Source organism: Carassius carassius, chromosome 23, assembly GCF_963082965.1.
Source record: "Carassius carassius chromosome 23, fCarCar2.1, whole genome shotgun sequence".
NCBI lineage: Eukaryota > Metazoa > Chordata > Actinopteri > Cypriniformes > Cyprinidae > Carassius > Carassius carassius.
In genome coordinates this window covers 12,089,235-12,109,246 of record NC_081777.1, presented here as the reverse complement: position 1 = coordinate 12,109,246, position 20,012 = coordinate 12,089,235, and the positions used below count along the sequence as shown (strand labels likewise).

Here is a 20,012-nt window from a genome sequence, read left to right as displayed (position 1 = left end):
TGTTACAGCTTCAGTGTGCAGGATTATCAGTATAGAGCTTCTGAGAGCACTAATGTTTAGTTAGTGGTTCTAGTCAGAAGAAGCTAAAACAAGCCCACATATGCAATACAGCTTATCTCTCAGTGAGAGAATGTAGCTTTTTACAATGTTAACTGCAAAACTTGCCAACATGAAAGATGTTTCTAACTTATGAACTATAGTGTTTTTGCATTGCAGAAACAGAGTTTTTAATGTGTTAGATGTTCTATGCACATGAACTTATGTTACAGCTTCCATGCACAGGATTATCAGTATAGAGCTTCTGAGAGCACTAATGTTTAGTTAGTGGATCTGGTGAAACGAAGTTAAAACAAGCCCACATATGCAATACAGCTTCTCTCTCAGTGAGAGAATGTAGCTTTTTGCAAGGTTAACTGCAAAACTTGCCAACATTAATGATCTCTCTGACTAATGAACTAATGTGTTTTTTGCATTGCAGAAATACAGTTTTTAATGTGTTAGATGTTCTATGAACATAAACTTATGTTACAGCTTCAGTGTACAGGATTATCAGTATAGAGCTTCTGAGAGCACTAATGTTTAGTTAGTGGTTCTGGTGAAACTAAGCTAAAACAATTCCACGTATGGAATACAACTTATCTCTCAGTGAGAGAATGTAGCTTTTTACAATGTTAACTGCAAAACTTGCCAACATTAAAGATGTTTCTGACTTATGAACTATAGTGTTTTTTGTAATGCAGAAACACAGGTTTTAATGTGTTACATGTTCTATGCATATAAACTTATGTTACAGCTTCAGTGCACAGGATTATCAGTATAGAGCTTCTGAGAGCACTAATGTTTAGTTAGTGGTTCTGGTGAAACTAAGCTAAAACAATTCCACATATGGAATACAACTTATCTCTCAGTGAGAGAATGTAGCTTTTTACAATGTTAAGTGCAAAACTTGCCAACATGAAAGATGTTTCTGACTTATGAACTATTGTGTTTTTTGCAATGCAGAAACACAGGTTTTAATGTGTTACATGTTCTATGCACATAAACTTATGTTACAGCTTCAGTGCTCAGGTTTGACAGTATAGAGCTTCTGAAAGCACTAATGTTTAGTTAGTGGTTCTGGTGAAACGAAGCTAAAACAATTCCACATAAGGAATACAACTTATCTCTCCGTGAGAGAATGTAGCTTCTTACAATGTTAACTGCAAAACTTGACAACAGGAAAGATGTTTCTGACGTATGAACTATAGTGTTTTTTTGCAATGCAGAAACACAGGTTTTAATGTGTTACATGTTCTATGCACATAAACTTATGTTACAGCTTCAGTGCTCAGGATTGTCAGTATAGAGCTTCTGAGTGCACTAATGTTTAGTTAGTGGTTCTGGTCAAAAGAAGCTAAAACAACCCAACTTTGCAAAAAAACTTATCTCTCAGTGAGAGAATGAAGCTTTTTGCAAGGTTAACTGCAAAACTTGCCAACATGAAAGATGTTTCTGACTTATGAACTATAGTGTTTTTGCATTGCAGAAACACAGGTTTAATTGTGTTACATGTTCTATGCACATAAACTTAGTTTACAGCTTCAGTGCACAGGATTATCAGTATAGAGCTTCTGAAAGCACTAATGTTTAGTTAGTGGTTCTGGTGAAACGAAGCTAAAACAATTCCACATAAGGAATACAACTTATCTCTCCGTGAGAGAATTTAGCTTCTTACAATGTTAACTGCAAAACTTGACAACAGGAAAGATGTTTCTGACGTATGAACTATAGTGTTTTTTTGCAATGCAGAAACACAGGTTTTAATGTGTTACATGTTCTATGCACATAAACTTATGTTACAGCTTCAGTGCTCAGGATTGTCAGTATAGAGCTTCTGAGTGCACTAATGTTTAGTTAGTGGTTCTGGTCAAAAGAAGCTAAAACAACCCAACTTTGCAAAAAAACTTATCTCTCAGTGAGAGAATGAAGCTTTTTGCAAGGTTAACTGCAAAACTTGCCAACATGAAAGATGTTTCTGACTTATGAACTATAGTGTTTTTGCATTGCAGAAACACAGGTTTAATTGTGTTACATGTTCTATGCACATAAACTTATGTTACAGCTTCAGTGCACAGGATTATCAGTATAGAGCTTCTGAGAGCACTAATGTTTAGTTAGTGGTTCTGGTGAAACGAAGCTAAAAACAATTCCACATAAGGAATAAAACTTATCTCTCAGTGAGAGAATGTAGCTTAGAGCTTCTGAGAGCACTAATGTTTAGTTAGTGGTTCTGGTGAAACGAAGCTAAAAACAGTTCCACATAAGGAATACAACTTATCTCTCAGTGAGAGAATGTAGATTTTTACAATGTTAACTGCGAAACTTGCAAACATGAAAGATGTTTCTGACTTATGAACTATAGTGTCTTTTGCAATGCAGAAACACAGGTTTTAATGTGTTACATGTTCTATGCACATAAACTTATGTTACAGCTTCAGTGCTCAGGATTGTCAGTATAGAGCTTCTGAGAGCACTAATGTTTAGTTAGTGGTTCTGTTCAAAAGAAGCTAAAACAACCCAACTTTGCAAAACAACTTATCTCTCAGTGAGAGAATGAAGTTTTTTGCAATGTTAACTGCAAAACCTGCCAACATGAAAGATGTTTCTGACTTATGAACTATAGTGTTTTTGCATTGCAGAAACACAGTTTTTAAGGTGTTAGATGTTCTATGCATATAAACTTATGTTACAGCTTCAGTGCACAGGATTATCAGTATAGAACTTCTCAGAGCACTAATGTTTAGTTAGTGGATCTGGTGAAACGAAGCTAAAACAAGCCCACATATGCAATACAGCTTCTCTCTCAGTGAGAGAATGTAGCTTTATTACAAAGGTTAATTGCAAAACTTGCCAACATGAATGATCTCTCTGACTAATGAACTAATGTGTTTTTTACATTGCAGAAACACAGTTCTCTTACGAGAGCCCATATCCTTTAAATCCTTGTTCTGTTATATCCTGTGTGTGTGTTCGCCCTGCGACGCACATTCACAAAAGAGCTGCGTCTTTTTAAAGATGCCCTCGTGCGGCTCGTGCAGAGCCCCGCTCAGCGAAGGAGATCGTCACGTCATCTGCGTCTCCTGTCTGGGTGAGGACCATGTAGCGCTCGCGCTCGCTGACGGCGGATGCCCTCATTGCGAGTTGATGCCTATGGTGACTCTGAGGACTCGCCTGGCATCCTTCTCGAAGCCTGCATCATCCGCTGCGCCGCAGCGCCGTAAGAAGCGCCGCTCGCAGCGCCTACCAGAACCGCCTCCAGCTCGGCCGAGCTCGCCGGTTTCCTCCGCTTCGCCGGCCTCCCCTGCATCGCTTCCCAATGCTCAGCGTCCGCTGCTTGCCGACGCGTGATCTGAGGAAGTGGATCTCAGTCCCGCGTCGGAGGAAGAAGACACGTGCTCTCTGCTTGGTTCGGGCAGTGAGGGTTGGGCGAGCTCTGTGGATCTCGCGCCCGCAGCTCAGAGGCCCAGCAGACGGGGGGATATCGATAAGGAGCTGATGCATGTACTCTCGCTGGCCGCGGCGAGCCTCGGCCTCGAGTGGTCTGCACCAGCGCCCCCTTCACGTTCCAGGCTGTATGGTAGCTATCTTCCGGATGAGCACTCTTCCTCAAGCTCAAAGCATGCCCCTTTTCTTCCTGAGCTTCACGAAGAAGTGGCGAAAGCTTGGGACGCTCCATTCTCGGCGAGAATCCGCTCATCTGTTTCGCCAGCATTCTCCACACTGGACGGTGCTAAGAACAGAGGCTACCTGTCACTTCCGCCGGTGGAACAGGCTATAGCAGCGCACCTTTGCCCGCCCTCTGCTGGACGGCGGACTAAGGCGGCGTTGCCATCCAAAGCGTGCCGCATGACGTCATCGCTGCTCGCACGGATATTCTCTGCTACTGGGCAGGCTGCGTCTGCGTTACACACCATGGCTACGCTACAGATTTTCCAGGGCGATCTTCTCCGCAAGCTGGATGAGATGGGACCTGAAGCGATCTGTCTCGCGGATCTGAGGAGTGATTCGGATCTCTCCCTCCGCGCTACTAAGTCCGCTGCACAGGCCATGGGACGGGTTATGGCTTCCGCTAAGGTGCCTGAGAGGCATTTGTGGCTGACGCTTTCTGACATCAAGGAGTCTGAGCGCGCTGCGTTCCTTGACGCGCCGCTAACTCCTGCAGGCCTCTTCGGATCTTCCCTCAATGAGTTTGTGGAGAGATTCGCCGAGGACCAGAAAGCTTCGCAGGCGTTCAAGCACTTCTTGCCGAAGCGCTCCAGTTCTGCAGCTAGCCGCTCTAGACCGGCCCCACAGAGCTCTCAGTCACGCCCACCGCCTCCTGCTGCCTCAGTGTCTTCTGCAATGCGCAAGCCTGCACGAGTGCCCGCTTGCCTGCACACAAAAGCCGTTATCACGGCTACCCAGATGTTTCATAAAAAGAGTGTTTTTTCTGGTGTTCCGGCCACGGCCGATGGTGCTATAAATGTTGTGACGATGCCCACTCCTCAGTGCCCATCTCCACATGTAAGCACAGCCCTGCACACAGGGCCTGCGCCCATAATGTCGACTCAAGTCGGTCGCGCACACTACATAGTAAGCGTGCCCACCCCTCAGTGCCCACAATTACTATGTCACACGCGTCATGTGGTTTCTGTAAAAACGAAACCCGTGCACGCTCGTCCGGCCACGGCCAATGGTGCTATAAATGCAGTGACGATGCCCACTACCCAGTGCCCATCTCCACATGTAAGCACAGCCCTGCACACAGGGCTAGCGCACATAAGATCGACACAGATCGGTCGAGCACGCTGCATATTAAACGTGCCCACTTCCCAGTGCCCACATACACTATGTCACATACAACGCAGGGCATCTGTAAAAACGAGGCCCGTGCACGTACATTCTGCACAGGCAGACAGCGAGTTGAAGGTGGTAAATGTGCACACATGCAGCCCACGGTTACTCGCAGATATATCGAGTCCCACGGGACCCGCTCAGCCTCCCCCCAGTCGGTTAAGCGCCGGAACGGGGTCGAGGAAGAGCGATCTGCCCGCTGTGATCAGCGCGCTCCCCGCCTCAGATGCGCAGCACAGTCGAGCGCCGCCGTTGCCCAGTCAACAGAGCGCGTTTCGCATGCAGCCCTTAGCCATTCATGCAGATGCATGGTCAGCGCTTCCAGGGGTTTCGGATTGGGTGCTAGGCATTATAAAGAGAGGCTACTCGCTACAGTTTTCTCGACGCCCACCGCGCTTTTAAGCGCGCGTCGAAACTACGGTCAAAACAGAAGTAGCACACATACTTCGTGCCGAAATATCAAAACTGTTGAGCAAAGGGGCTGTAGAGCCTGTGTCTCAAGCTCAAAGCGAGGGGGGGCTGTACAGCAGATACTTTCTGGTGCCCAAGAGAGATGGGGGTCTCAGGCCCATACTGGATCTAAGACAGCTGAACAAGGCATTGATGAAACGCAGTTTCAAAATGCTCACGACCAGGAAGCTCCTCGCGCAGATTCGCAGAGGGGACTGGTTCATGTCAATAAATCTGAAGGACGCGTATTTTCAAATACAGATAGCGTCAAACCACAGGCGATATTTGAGATTCGCCTTCGAGGGCCAGGCATACCAGTTTACAGTCCTACCATTCGGCTTGTCCGTAGCTCCTCGTACGTTTACGAGGTGCATGGATGCAGCGCTCGCTCCTCGCAGACTCAGAGGCATACAAGTGCTGAATTATTTGGACGACTGGCTGGTTCTGGCCCGATCACGTTCTTTACTCGATCACCTCGAGAAGCTCGGCCTCAGTGTCAATAGGGCGAAGAGTTCGCTGAACCCCAGTCAGACGATCCTGTTTCTGGGTATAGTTCTGAACTCGTGTTCCATGACGGCGCGGCTTTCACCAAAGCGCGCTATGGGCATTCAGCGCGCAGCGAGTTCTTTCCGCTGCGGCTCGACTGTGTCGCTCAAACACTGTCAAAAAATGCTGGGTCTCATGGCCTCAGCATCTCCGGTTCTGCGGCTGGGACTGCTCCGCATGCGCCCCCTGCAGTTCTGGCTGAAGGCTCGGGTGCCGCGCAGAGCGTGGGCGTCTGGCCGGCTGCATTTCAAGGTCGATCAGAGCTGTGTTGCGGCTCTAGCACCTTGGACAGCGAACGGCTGGTACCGATCAGGTGTAAGCCTTGGGACTTCCCCGAGTGTGAAAATGGTGTCGACGGATGCCTCCACTCCGGGATGGGGAGCGCTGCTTGAAGGCAGACCGTCCTTTGGCCTATGGTCAGAACGGGAAAAGCTCCATCATATCAACTACCTGGAAATGCTGGCAGTGGAGAACGCGCTGACGCGCTTTTGTCCCCATATCAAGGATCACCACGTCGTAGTCCGTTCGGACAACATGTCCGTGGTGTCCTACATAAATCGCCAGGGCGGTCTCGGGTCCCGAAACCTGTGCAGACTGACGGAACGCCTCCTGGTTTGGGCTCAGCGCAATGTGCGCTCGCTGAGAGCAGTGCATGTGCCTGGACTGCAGAATCTGGGTCCAGACAGGCTGTCCAGAGGCAATGTCCCTACGGGCGAATGGTCTCTACACCCGCGAACAGTCCGGCTGTTGTGGGAGAGATTTGGCATGGCGGAGGTGGACCTCTTTGCGTCCCACAAAAACGCTCACTGCCCCGCGTTCTTTTCCAAGAACGAAAGCGCGCTGTCACGGAGATGGCCGTGCTGCCCGCTTTATGCGTTCCCTCCAGTCTCCCTCCTTCCGCAGGTGATAGAACGGGTCAGAGAAACGAGATGTTCAATACTGCTTGTAGCACCTCTTTGGAAGAACCAACCATGGTTCCCAGATTTGATGCAGTTAGCAGATGTCGCCCCGTGGCCGGTACCGTTGAGGAGGGACCTCCTCTCGCAGGCCAGGGGCTCGATTTGGCACCCTCAACCGGAGTTGTGGTCCCTCCATGTGTGGGCGCTCAACGGTTACCCGCTGATCTCGTAGTGGGAGTGCTAAATACCATCACTCAGGCTAGAGCTAAGGGCAGAGCCCCATCCACGCTCAAAGTTTATGTGGCGGCCATCGCGGCGTTTTCTGAAACGGCGTCCGGTCAGTCAATAGGAAGGAACGATTTAGTCATCCGGTTCCTCAGAGGAGCTAGGAGGCTGAATCCTCCCAGACCTCTGTCAGTCAATGTCACCTTTATTTTTATAGCGCTTTAAACAAAATACATTGCGTCAAAGCAACTGAACAACATTCATTAGGAAAACAGTGTCAATAATGCAAAAATGATAGTTAAAGGCAGTTCATCATTGGATTCAGTTATGTCATCTCAGTTAAATAGTGTCTGTGCATTTATTTGCAATCAAGTCAACGATATCGCTGTAGATGAAGTGTCCCCAACTAAGCAAGCCAGAGGCGACAGCGGCAAGGAACCGAAACTCCCTCGGTGACAGAATGGAGAAAAAAACCTTGGGAGAAACCAGGCTCAGTCGGGGGGCCAGTTCTCCTCTGACCAGACGAAACCAGTAGTTCAATTCCAGGCTGCAGCAAAGTCAGATTGTGCAGAAGAATCATCTGTTTCCTGTGGTCTTGTCCTGGTGCTCCTCTGAGACAAGGTCTTTACAGGGGATCTGTATCTGGGGCTCTAGTTGTCCTGGTCTCCGCTGTCTTTCAGGGATGTAGAGGTCCTTTCTAGGTGCTGATCCACCATTTGGTCTGGATACGTACTGGATCCGGGTGACTGCAGTGACCCTCTGATCTGGACACAGACTGGATCTGGTGGCCACGGTGACCTCGGAACAAGAGAGAAACAGACAAATTTTAGCGTAGATGCCATTCTTCTAATGATGTAGCAAGTACATAGGTTGTTATGGGAAGTGTTTCCGGTTCCGGTTTACCTAATTAATGCAGCCTAAAAATCCTTTAACGGATTTGGATAATAAAAGCATATTAGTATGTTTTGTGTATGCCAGGTTAAAGAGATGGGTCTTTAATCTAGATTTAAACTGCAAGAGTGTGTCTGCCTCCCGAACAATGTTAGGTAGGTTATTCCAGAGTTTGGGCGCCAAATAGGAAAAGGATCTGCTGCCTGCAGTTGATTTTGATATTCTAGGTATTATCAAAATGCCTGAGTTTTGAGAACGTAGCGGACGTAGAGGATTATAATGTAAAAGGAGCTCATTCAAATACTGAGGTGCTAAACCATTCAGGGCTTTATAAGTAATAAGCAATATTTTAAAATCTATGCGATGCTTGATAGGGAGCCAGTGCAGTGTTGACAGGACTGGGCTAATATGGTCATACTTCCTGGTTCTAGTAAGAACTCTTGCTGCTGCATTTTGGACTAGCTGTAGTTTGTTTACTAAGCGTGCAGAACAACCACCCAATAAAGCATTACAATAATCTATCTGTCTCGTTTGGTGGACGTTCCAAGGGAATGGCTGTTTCGAGACAGACTCTATCCAGATGGATAGTTGACGCCATAGCGTTAGCTTACGCATCCAGGGGCCTTCAGTGCCCGTTGGGCGTCAGAGCACACTCCACAAGAGGCGTCGCTTCGTCGTGGGCGTGGTCTACTGGGATCTCCTTGCAGGATATATGTATGGCGGCAGGTTGGGCCTCGCCGTCTACATTTATCAGGTTCTATAACCTGGAGGTCCCCGCCTTGCAAGCAAGGCTGTTGTCGGTATAGTCGAATCAGGGCCCTGAGGGGAATTCTGAGTTCACGAGCGCTATGCGCTGCCGACTGTTATATGGGCAGTATTGCGTAAGACCCGCATTGCCACATTGGTCAGGCCTTGCCTCGGCTGTGTGATGTCATATTGCCGCATCTACGGATGCTGCTAGATATAGGACGGAGGGCTTTTTCCCTTTTCTGTCCTGGACTCTCTGTGAGTCCCTCAGGTGACTGTGCACTGTAAATCCTGGGCGTTGCTTCAGGTTTATTGGTGTGTGATCCCTGCGCGCACGGCATTTTACATTGGGTTCCCGTAGCGTCTTAGCTAAGATGCAGTACGAGAGAGCTCTCGTAAGAGAACGTACTCGGTTACTAAACGTAACCTCGGTTCTCTCTAGAAGAGCGAACGAGTACTGCGTTCTCTGCCGTGTGTACGATTCACTCTGGTTTGCTTCGGCGATGAAATAAATCAGGTGAGTCAGCCTTTTCGAGCTCCTTTTATAGGTTGGGCCACACCCGTTTCGGCGGGAAGTGGCAAGAAGGGCGCGAAGCGCCCTTATTGGTCTGATGTTGCATCAGCCTGCACTCGATAGGCTGTGCAGTTGCCGAAGAACAAGCCAATGACCGAACGAGCCGTCTCGCCTATGGCTGTGTACTGCTGCAAATGCGCTTTACAAAAATACAAAATTAAGGATAATTTTTTGCTTCAGTATTTCGTGAAAAGAGACTTTTCCCGTAGCGTCTTAGCTAAGACACAGTACTCGTTCGCTCTTCTAGAGAGAACCGAGGTTACATTTAGTAACGTTTTTAAGGTGACATAAACTATAGTGTTTTTTATAATGCAGAAACACAGTTTTAAGGTGTTATTTGTTCTATGCACATGAACTTATGTTACAGCTTCAGTGCTCAGGATTGTCAGTATAGAGCTTCTCAGAGCACAAATGTTTAGTTAGTGGTTTTAGTCAAAAGAAGCTAAAACAAGACCACATATGCAATACAGCTTATCTCTCAGTGAGAGAATGTAGCTTTTTACAAGGTTAACTGCAAAACTTGCCAACATTAATGATATCTCTGACTAATGAACTAATGTGTTTTTTGCATTGCAGAAACACAGGTTTTGATGTGTTACATGTTCTATGCACATAAACTTATGTTACAGCTTCAGTGCACAGGATTATCAGTATAGAGCTTCTGAAAGCACTAATGTTTAGTTAGTGGTTCTGGTGAAACAAAGCTAAAACAATTCCACATAAGGAATACAACTTATCTCTCTGTGAGAGAATGTAGCTTCTTACAATGTTAACTGCAAAACTTGACAACATGAAAGATGTTTCTGACTTATGAACTATAGTGTTTTTTGCAATGCAGAAACACAGGTTTTAATGTGTTACATGTTCTATGCACATAAACTTATTTTACAGCTTCAGTGCTCAGGATTGTCAGTATAGAGCTTCTGAGTGCACTAATGTTTAGTTAGTGGTTCTGGTCAAAAGAAGCTAAAACAACCCAACTTTGCAAAACAACTTATCTCTCAGTGAGAGAATGAAGCTTTTTGCAAGGTTAACTGCAAAACTTGCCAACATGAAAGATGTTTCTGACTTATGAACTATAGTGTTTTTGCATTGCAGAAACACAGGTTTTATTGTGTTACATGTTCTATGCACATAAACTTATGTTACAGCTTCAGTGCAGAGGATTATCAGTATAGAGCTTCTGAGAGCACTAATGTTTAGTTAGTGGTTCTGGTGAAACGAAGCTAAAAACAATTCCACATAAGGAATACAAATTATCTCTCAATGAGAGAATGTAGCTTTTTACAATGTAAACTGCGAAACTTGCCAACATGAAAGATGTTTCTGACTTATGAACTATAGTGTTTTTTGCAATGCAGAAACACAGGTTTTAATGTGTTACATGTTCTATGCACATAAACTTATGTTACAGCTTCAGTGCTCAGGATTGTCAGTATAGAGCTTCTGAGAGCACTAATGTTTAGTTAGTGGTTCTGGTCAAAAGAAGCTTAAACAACCCAACTTTGCAAAACAACTTATCTCTCAGTGAGAGAATGAAGTTTTTGCAATGTTAACTGCAAAACTTGCCAACATGAAAGATGTTTCTGACTTATGAACTATAGTGTTTTTGCATTGCAGAAACACAGTTTTTAATGTGTTAGATGTTCTATGAACATAAACTTATGTTACAGCTTCAGTGTACAGGATTATCAGTATAGAGCTTCTGAGAGCACTAATGTTAAGTTAGTGGTTCTGGTGAAACTAAGCTAAAACAATTCCACATATGGAATACAACTTATCTCTCAGTGAGAGAATGTAGCTTTTTACAATGTTAACTGCAAAACTTGCCAACATGAAAGATGTTTCTGACTTATGAACTATTGTGTTTTTTGCAATGCAGAAACACAGGTTTTAATGTGTTACATGTTCTATGCACATAAACTTATGTTACAGCTTCAGTGCTCAGGATTGACAGTATAGAGCTTCTGAGAGCACTAATGTTTAGTTAGTGGTTCTGGTCAAAAGAAGCTAAAACAAGCCCACATATGCAAAACAACTTATCTCTCAGTGAGAGAATGAAGCTTTTTGCAATTTTGACTGCAAAACTTGCCAACAAGAAAGATGTTTCTGACTTATGAACTATAGTGTTTTTTGCATTGCAGAAACACAGGTTTTGATGTGGTACATGTTCTATGAACATAAACCTATGTTACAGCTTCAGTGTACAGGATTATCAGTATAGAGCTTCTGAGAGCACTAATGTTTAGTTAGTGGTTCTGGTGAAACTAAGCTAAAACAATTTCACATATGGAATACAACTTATCTCTCAGTGAGAGAATGTAGCTTTTTACAATGTTAACTGCAAAACTTGCCAACATGAAAGATGTTTCTGACTTATGAACTATTGTGTTTTTTGCAATGCAGAAACACAGGTTTTAATGTGTTACATGTTCTATGCACATAAACTTATGTTACAGCTTCAGTGCTCAGGATTGACAGTATAGAGCTTCTGAGAGCACTAATGTTTAGTTAGTGGTTCTGGTCAAAAGAAGCTAAAACAAGCCCACATATGCAAAACAACTTATCTCTCAGTGAGAGAATGAAGCTTTTTGCAATGTTGACTGCAAAACTTACCAACAAGAAAGATGTTTCTGACTTATGAACTATAGTGTTTTTTGCATTGCAGAAACACAGGTTTTGATGTGTTACATGTTCTATGCACATAAACTTATGTTACAGCTTCAGTGCACAGGATTATCAGTATAGAGCTTTTGAAAGCACTAATGTTTAGTTAGTGGTTCTGGTCAAAAGAAGCTAAAACAAGCCCAAACATGCAATACATCTTATCTCTCAGTGAGAGAATGTAGCTTTTTACAAGGTTAACTGCAAAACTTGCCAACATGAAAGATATTTCTGACTTATGAACTATAGTGTTTTTGCATAGCAGAAACACAGTTTTTAAGGTGTTAGATGTTCTATGCACATAAACTTATGTTACAGCTTCAGTGCACAGGATTATCAGTATAGAGCTTCTGAGAGCACTAATGTTTAGTTAGTGGTTCTAGTCAAAGGAAGCTAAAACAAGCCCACATATGCAATACTGCTTATCTCTCAGTGAGAGAATTTAGCTTTTTACAATATTTACTGCAAAACTTGCCAGCATGAAAGATGTTTCTGACTTATGAACTATATTGTTTTTTGCATTGTAGAAACACAGTTTTTAAGGTGTTAGTTATTCTATGCATATAAACTTATGTTACAGCTTCAGTGCACAGGATTATCCGTATAGAGCTTCTGAGAGCACTAATGATTAGTTAGTGGTTCTGGTGAAACGAAGCTAAAACAAGCCCACATGTGCAATACAGCTTCTCTCTCAGTGAGAGAATGTAGCTTTTTACAAGGTTAACTACAAAACTTGCCAACATGAATGATCTCTTTGACTTATGAACTAGGCCTAAATTGTTTTTTGCATTGCAGAAACACCGTTTTTAAGGTGTTAGATGTTCTATGCATATAAACTTATGTTACAGCTTCAGTGCACAGGATTATCAGTATAGAGCTAAGAGCACTAATGTTTAGTTAGTGGTTCTGGTCAAAAGAAGCTAAAAGAAGCCCACATATGCAATACTGCTTATCTCTCAGTGAGAGAATGTAGCTTTTTGCAATGTTTACTGCAAAACTTGCCAACATGAAAGATGTTTCTGTGTTATGAACTATAGTGTTTTTCCATTGCAGAAACACAGTTTTTAATGTGTTAGATGTTCTATGCATATAAACATATGTTACAGCTTCAGTGCACAGGATTATCAGTATAGAGCTTCTGAGGGCACTAATGTTTAGTTAGTGGTTCTGGTCAAAAGAAGCTAAAACAAGCCCAAACATGCAATACATCTTATCTCTCAGTGAGAGAATGTAGCTTTTTACAAGGTTAACTGCAAAACTTGCCAACATGAAAGATGTTTCTGACTTATGAACTATAGTGTTTTTGCATTGCAGAAACACAGTTTTTAAGGTGTTAGTTGTTCTATGCATATAAACTTATGTTACAGCTTCAGTGCACAGGATTATCAGTATAGAGCTTCTGAGAGCACTAATGTTTAGTTAGTGGTTCTGGTCAACAGAAGCTAAAACAAGCCCACATATGCAATACTGCTTATCTCTCAGTGAGAGAATGTAGCTTTTTGCAATGTTAACTGCAAAACTTGCCAACATGAAAGATGTTTCTGTTTTATAAACTATAGTATTTTTCCATTGCAGAAACACAGTTTTTAAGGTGTTAGATGTTCTATGCACATAGACTTATGTTACAGCTTCAGTGCACAGGATCATCAGTATAGAGCTTCTGAGAGCACTAATGTTTAGTTAGTGGTTCTAGTCAAAGGAAGCTAAAACAAGCCCACATATGCAATACTGCTTATCTCTCAGTGAGAGAATGTAGGTTTTTACAATGTTAACTGCAAAACTTGCCAACATGAAATATGTTTCTGACTTATGAACTATAGTGTTTTTGCATTGCAGAAACAGAGTTTTTAATGTGTTAGATGTTCTATGCACATAAGCTTATGTTACAGCCTCAGTGCACAGGATTATCAGTATAGAGCTTCTGAGAGCACTAATGTTTATTTAGTGGTTCTGGTGAAACGAAGCTAAAACAAGCCCACATATGCAATACAACTTCTCTCTCAGTGAGAGAATGTAGCTTTTTACAAGGTTAACTACAAAACTTGCCAACATGAATGATCTCTTTGACTAATGAACTAATGTGTTTTTTACATTGCAAGAATCACAATTTTTAATGTGTTAGTTGTTCTATGCACATAAACCTATGTTACAGGTTCAGTGCTCAGGATTGTCAGTATAGAGCTTCTGAGAGCACTAATGTTTAATTTAGTGGTTCTCGTCAAAAGAAGCTAAAACAAGCCCACATATGCAATACAGCTTATCTCTAAGCAATACAGCTTATCTCTCAGTGTAGTTTTTTACAATGTTAACTGCAAAACTTGCCAACGTGAAAGATGTTTCTGTTTTATGAACTATAGTGTTTTTGCATTGCAGAAACAGTTTTTATTGTGTTAGATGTTCTATACATATAAACTTATGTTACAGCTTCAGTGCACAGGATTATCAGTATAGAGCTTCTGAGAGCACTAATGTTTAGTTAGTGGTTCTAGTCAAAGGAAGCTAAAACAAGCCCGCATATGCAATACTGCTTATCTCTCAGTGAGAGAATGTAGCTTTTTACAATGTTAACTGCAAAATTTGCCAACATGAAAGATGTTTCTGACTTGTGAACTATATTGTTTTTTGCATTGCAGAAACACAGTTTTTAAGGTGTTAGTTGTTCTATGCATATAAACTTATGTTACAGCTTCAGTGCACACGATTATCAGTATAGAGCTTCTGAGAGCTCTAATGTTTAGTTAGTGGTTCTGGTCAACAGAAGCTAAAACAAGCCCACATATGCAATACTGCTTATCTCTCAGTGAGAGAATATAGCTTTTTGCAATGTTAACTGCAAAACTTGCCAACATGAAAGATGTTTCTGTTTTACTAACTATAGTATTTTTCCATTGCAGAAACACAGTTTTTAAGGTGTTAGATGTTCTATGCACATAAACTTATGTTACAGCTTTAGTGCACAGGATTATCAGTATAGAGCTTCTGAGAGTACTAATGTTTAGTTAGTGGTTCTAGTCAAAGGAAGCTAAAACAAGCCCACATATGCAATACGCACGTCCTGATTTTGCCAAGTGGGAGTTGACCTGAGACCAATACCTTTATGATGACCCTGGGGCAACAACTGCCTCAGCCAATCAACGTTTATGATGTCATCACCGTGTGCCCCCCGTCGAGTCCACCAAATTTAAAAAAAAAAAAAAAAAACCACACACACCTCTTCCAAGCGCACAATATACCAGGTAAGACCAACAGCTTTTTACATTCTATTAATTAACATGTTCCTTCTACCATGGCTGATGATGTTAAAATTCATATTTGTTTTTAGATTATGATTTGTCCACCATCGAAGAATAATTATTAGCTTGGATTGGCGAGTTAAGTTAATTGGCAGTTGCCAGCCAAAATTGATCAGCATCGCTTGACTCAAAAAAGAAAAAGATGAAAATACTGTTTAGATGTATATATTTATTATAGACATAGTATGCATAGCTACACCATATAAGAGCTCATTTTCTGCTGGTGCGACAGTTTGTTAGCGCTCGAACTGGAGCCCCAGAATAGTAACGTTACGTTAACTTATCATTTGCGCGTCGCACTGACCATTCAGTGCGCGATTACCTGTGAGATCCAGGGAGAAACGTTTGAATTAGCTTATTTATTCTGTTACATTATGTTACATATATGTTGTCCTCAGACCATCATAATAATATGTTGACCTCAAGTCATCACTAATTTATTCTGTTACATGATGTCGTCCTCAGACCATCATATTAATATGTTGACCTCAAGTCATCACTGATTTATTCTGTTACATGATGTTGTCCTCAGACCATCATATTAATATGTTGACCTCAAGTCATCACTAATTTATTCTGTTACATGATGTCGTCCTCAGACCATCATATTAATATGTTGACCTCAAGTCATCACTGATTTATTATGTTACATGATGTCGTCCTCAGACCATCATATGAATATGTTGACCTCAAGTCATCACTGATTTATTATGTTACATGATGTCGTCCTCAGACCATCATATTAATATGTTGACCTCAAGTCATCACTGATTTATTCTGTTACATGATGTTGTCCTCAGACCATCATATTAATATGTTGACCTCAAGTCGTCACTGATTTATTCTGTTACATGATGTCGTCCTCAGACCATCATATGAATATGTTGACCTCAAGTCGTCACTGATTTATTCTGTTACATGATGTCGTCCTCAGACAATCATATGAATATGTTGACCTCAAGTCGTCACTGATTTATTCTGTTACATGATGTCGTCCTCAGACCATCATATGAATATGTTGACCTCAAGTCGTCACTGATTTATTCTGTTACATGATGTCGTCCTCAGACCATCATATTAATATGTTGACCTCAAGTCGTCACTGATTTATTCTGTTACATGATGTCGTCCTCAGACCATCATATTAATATGTTGACCTCAAGTCGTCACTGATTTATTCTGTTACATGATGTCGTCCTCAGACCATCATATTAATAGGTTGACCTCAAGTCGTCACTGATTTATTATGTTAGATGATGTCGTCCTCCGACCATCATATGAATAGGTTGACCTCAAGTCGTCACTAATTTATTCTGTTACATGATGTCGTCCTCAGACCATCATATTAATATTTTGACCTCAAGTCGTCACTGATTTATTCTGTTACATGATGTCGTCCTCAGACCATCATATGAATATGTTGACCTCAAGTCGTCACTGATTTATTCTGTTACATGATGTCGTCCTCAGACCATCATATGAATATGTTGACCTCAAGTCAACACTGATTTATTCTGTTACATGATGTCGTCCTCAGACCATCATATGAATATGTTGACCTCAAGTCAACACTGATTTATTCTGTTACATGATGTCGTCCTCAGACCATCATATGAATATGTTGACCTCAAGTCATCACTGATTTATTCTGTTACATGATGTCGTCCTCAGACCATCATATTAATATGTTGACCTCAAGTCATCACTAATTTATTCTGTTACATGATGTCGTCCTCAGACCATCATATTAATATGTTGACCTCAAGTCGTCACTGATTTATTATGTTACATGATGTCGTCCTCAGACCATCATATTAATATGTTGACCTCAAGTCATCACTAATTTATTCTGTTACATGATGTTGTCCTCAGACCATCATATTAATATGTTGACCTCAAGTCATCACTGATTTATTCTGTTACATGATGTCGTCCTCAGACCATCATATGAATATGTTGACCTCAAGTCAACACTGATTTATTCTGTTACATGATGTCGTCCTCAGACCATCATATTAATATGTTGACCTCAAGTCATCACGGATTTATTCTGTTACATGATGTCGTCCTCAGACCATCATATGAATATGTTGACCTCAAGTCAACACTGATTTATTCTGTTTACATGATGTCATCCTCAGACCATCATATTAATATGTTGACCTCAAGTCATCACTGATTTATTCTGTTACATGATGTTGTACTCAAACCATCATATTAATATGTTGACCTCAAGTCATCACTGATTTATTCTGTTACATGATGTCGTCCTCAGACCATCATATTAATATGTTGACCTCAAGTCGTCACTGATTTATTATGTTACATGATGTTGTCCTCAGACCATCATATTAATATGTTGACCTCAAGTCGTCACTGATTTATTATGTTACATGATGTTGCCCTCAGATAATATAGTAAAATGTTGACCTCAAGTCGTCACTGATTTATTATGTTACATGATGTTGTCCTCAGATAATATAGTAAAATGTGTTCCAAAAATGGCTTTCCTGATATTATAAAAAAGTAGCTTACAGTATGCATTGAATTGCTTTCATGAGATTATCGTGGATTTTTAGGTCTTTACATTGATGTTTTTAGCCTAATTTTTGTCTTTTCTTTTTAGGGTTTGTTTATCAAATATGGAGGAATTTATAAAGACATCTGTATACAAAGAGGAGGAATTTAAAGGAAACAAAAAAGAGACAGATATAACAGTCCATGTTTTAGAAAAAGATTTGGATGCTTGTGAATTTATTCAAGAAAGGCTCACTACCATAAACACATCCAAAGATGGCAAATTCAGGAGTGTGAATTCTGCAAGTCTGCAAAATCAGAAAAATGGATATTTCTTGTTCACATGCAAACGTTCTGGAACATGCACACCCCAAAGTCGAAGGGCCAAAGGATGTAAGGCCTATGTTTCCTTTAAAAAGAGGACAGACTGGCTCAACAAACTTGTTATAGTTGAAAGGATTTACAGCATTCATTCAGGACATGACCCAACAAGTTCTTCTGAGGGACACTCAGAAAAAATTAATCAAGAGTTAGTCAAGAATATTCAAGATTTAATATTTCTAGGTGTTAAGCCAGATACAATTCTTTTAAAATCACATGAATGGTCAAAGGAACAAGGGCATACTGATCTCAACAACCGAGCATATTTTGTTACCCCAAAAGACATTGAAAATATTCGGACATGTATGATGCACTTTATTTACATTAGTTGTCAGGGACAGTCATGGTCATGGCATACCCATTGCCTATATCATCTTGGGAAATGAAAAGCAGGCCATGCTTCAGCTGGCACTGGAAAAGCTGAAACCAACATTTTCTGTACCTCCAAGGTAATGCAAACATATATGAACAAATTCAATTGCAATTATTACATAATGTTTTGGTACACAGTTCCTTAAAATTTAACTTTTTATGCATGACTTTATTTCAGGTTCATTATTCAATTTATGAATTCTTTTTTTTCCCTATGAACCAGAACCAGCTTGCATTTATTTCTAAACAGCATTCAATGACTAGCCTACAGTAGGTGTTATCTCTATGTTAACTAATGAACCTTATTGTAAAGTGTTACCTTATTTTCATTAGGTGCTTTATGGTTGATAAAGACCAGGCTGAAATCAATGCTATCCGTAAGGTGTTCAACGAGTCAGATGTTCTCCTTTGTTGGTACCATGTAACCCAAGTAAGTACTAAGTTAAGATTGAATGGAGACTGCTTTGATTTTTGCTCATTTTGCAATATAAATCTATTATTGTTGTGCTGAAATTTCAATCAAAAACAACAGTTAAAATGTTTGGTAACTGGATGACACATAAGGTTTAGTGAGAATATACAGTATGAATGGCCTAAAAATGAAGTAAATTTTGTTGTAAATCTTAAACAGTCATTTGTAACTTAGAATAGAAGAATAGAATAGAATGAGACATTTATATAGCACTTTCATATGTACTACTGTACACCCAAAGCGCTTTACAATCATATCAGGGGATCTCTCCTCAACCACCACCAGTGTGCAGCATCCACTTGGATGATGCGACGGCAGCCACAGTACAATGGCGCCAGTGCGCTCACCACACACCAGCTATAGGTGGAGAGAGGAGAGAGAGTGATAGAGCCAATTCAATGTAAGTGGATTATTAGGAGGCCATGATTGGTAAGGGCCAATGGGTGGAATGGTGCAAGACTTCTTGTTGTTCGCTTCCAGTTATTTGTTGGCCAATTTGCCATCAATTGATCACAATAATACTAGCCAAATGCATTGATTAGATTAATTGAAGGTCTCACCAGTTTAAATAAATAATTTTATATTTCCCCACCATTTATCACACACAGGCAGTAACACGTTGGCTGTCAAGATCTGAATCTGGTGTGAGTGGACCTGAAAAGGCAGATTCGAGAGCGCACATTATGCAGTTAATGTCGGAGCTGAAATCCTGTTCCACGGTGTGTTGCTTTTCATTTGTTTTATAGTGCAATTATAGCTTGTAGTGTGACTTTTTTTTTTTTTTCAATGTTAGCAAGCTATGTATATGTGGTCATGTACCTTGCAGTATCTACAAAATGTTATTATTTTAACAGAATAAGAGGGAAAGAATGGAAAAGCATAGCGCCAAACAGTAGTCAACAAACAGATAAATAAACAACTTGCAGTGCGTTGATCCAAGAAAACAAAAAAATAGGATAAAAGATTTGACACACTTTATTTGTGACCCCTGGACCATGAAATCCTGTAAGCTTTTTGGCTAGTTTTCGTGCAAGGTGCGCACAACGTTTTCAGATTCAACCCTTCATCAGTGCCTTGTGTATCCATGCCTATACCTGCAGTCATTTATA

The 20,012-nt window shown here is 41.4% G+C and overlaps 1 long non-coding RNA gene across 1 annotated transcript; it reads left to right on the top strand.

Moving 5' to 3' along the window:
* The first annotated feature begins 18,375 nt into the window (after positions 1–18,375).
* On the top strand, positions 18,376–19,626 carry LOC132101888 (uncharacterized). The gene is made up of 3 exons (XR_009423229.1): positions 18,376–18,508; positions 18,765–18,861; positions 19,512–19,626. It is a non-coding gene; the product is annotated as an uncharacterized LOC132101888 (long non-coding RNA).
* Positions 19,627–20,012: the final 386 nt, after the last annotated feature.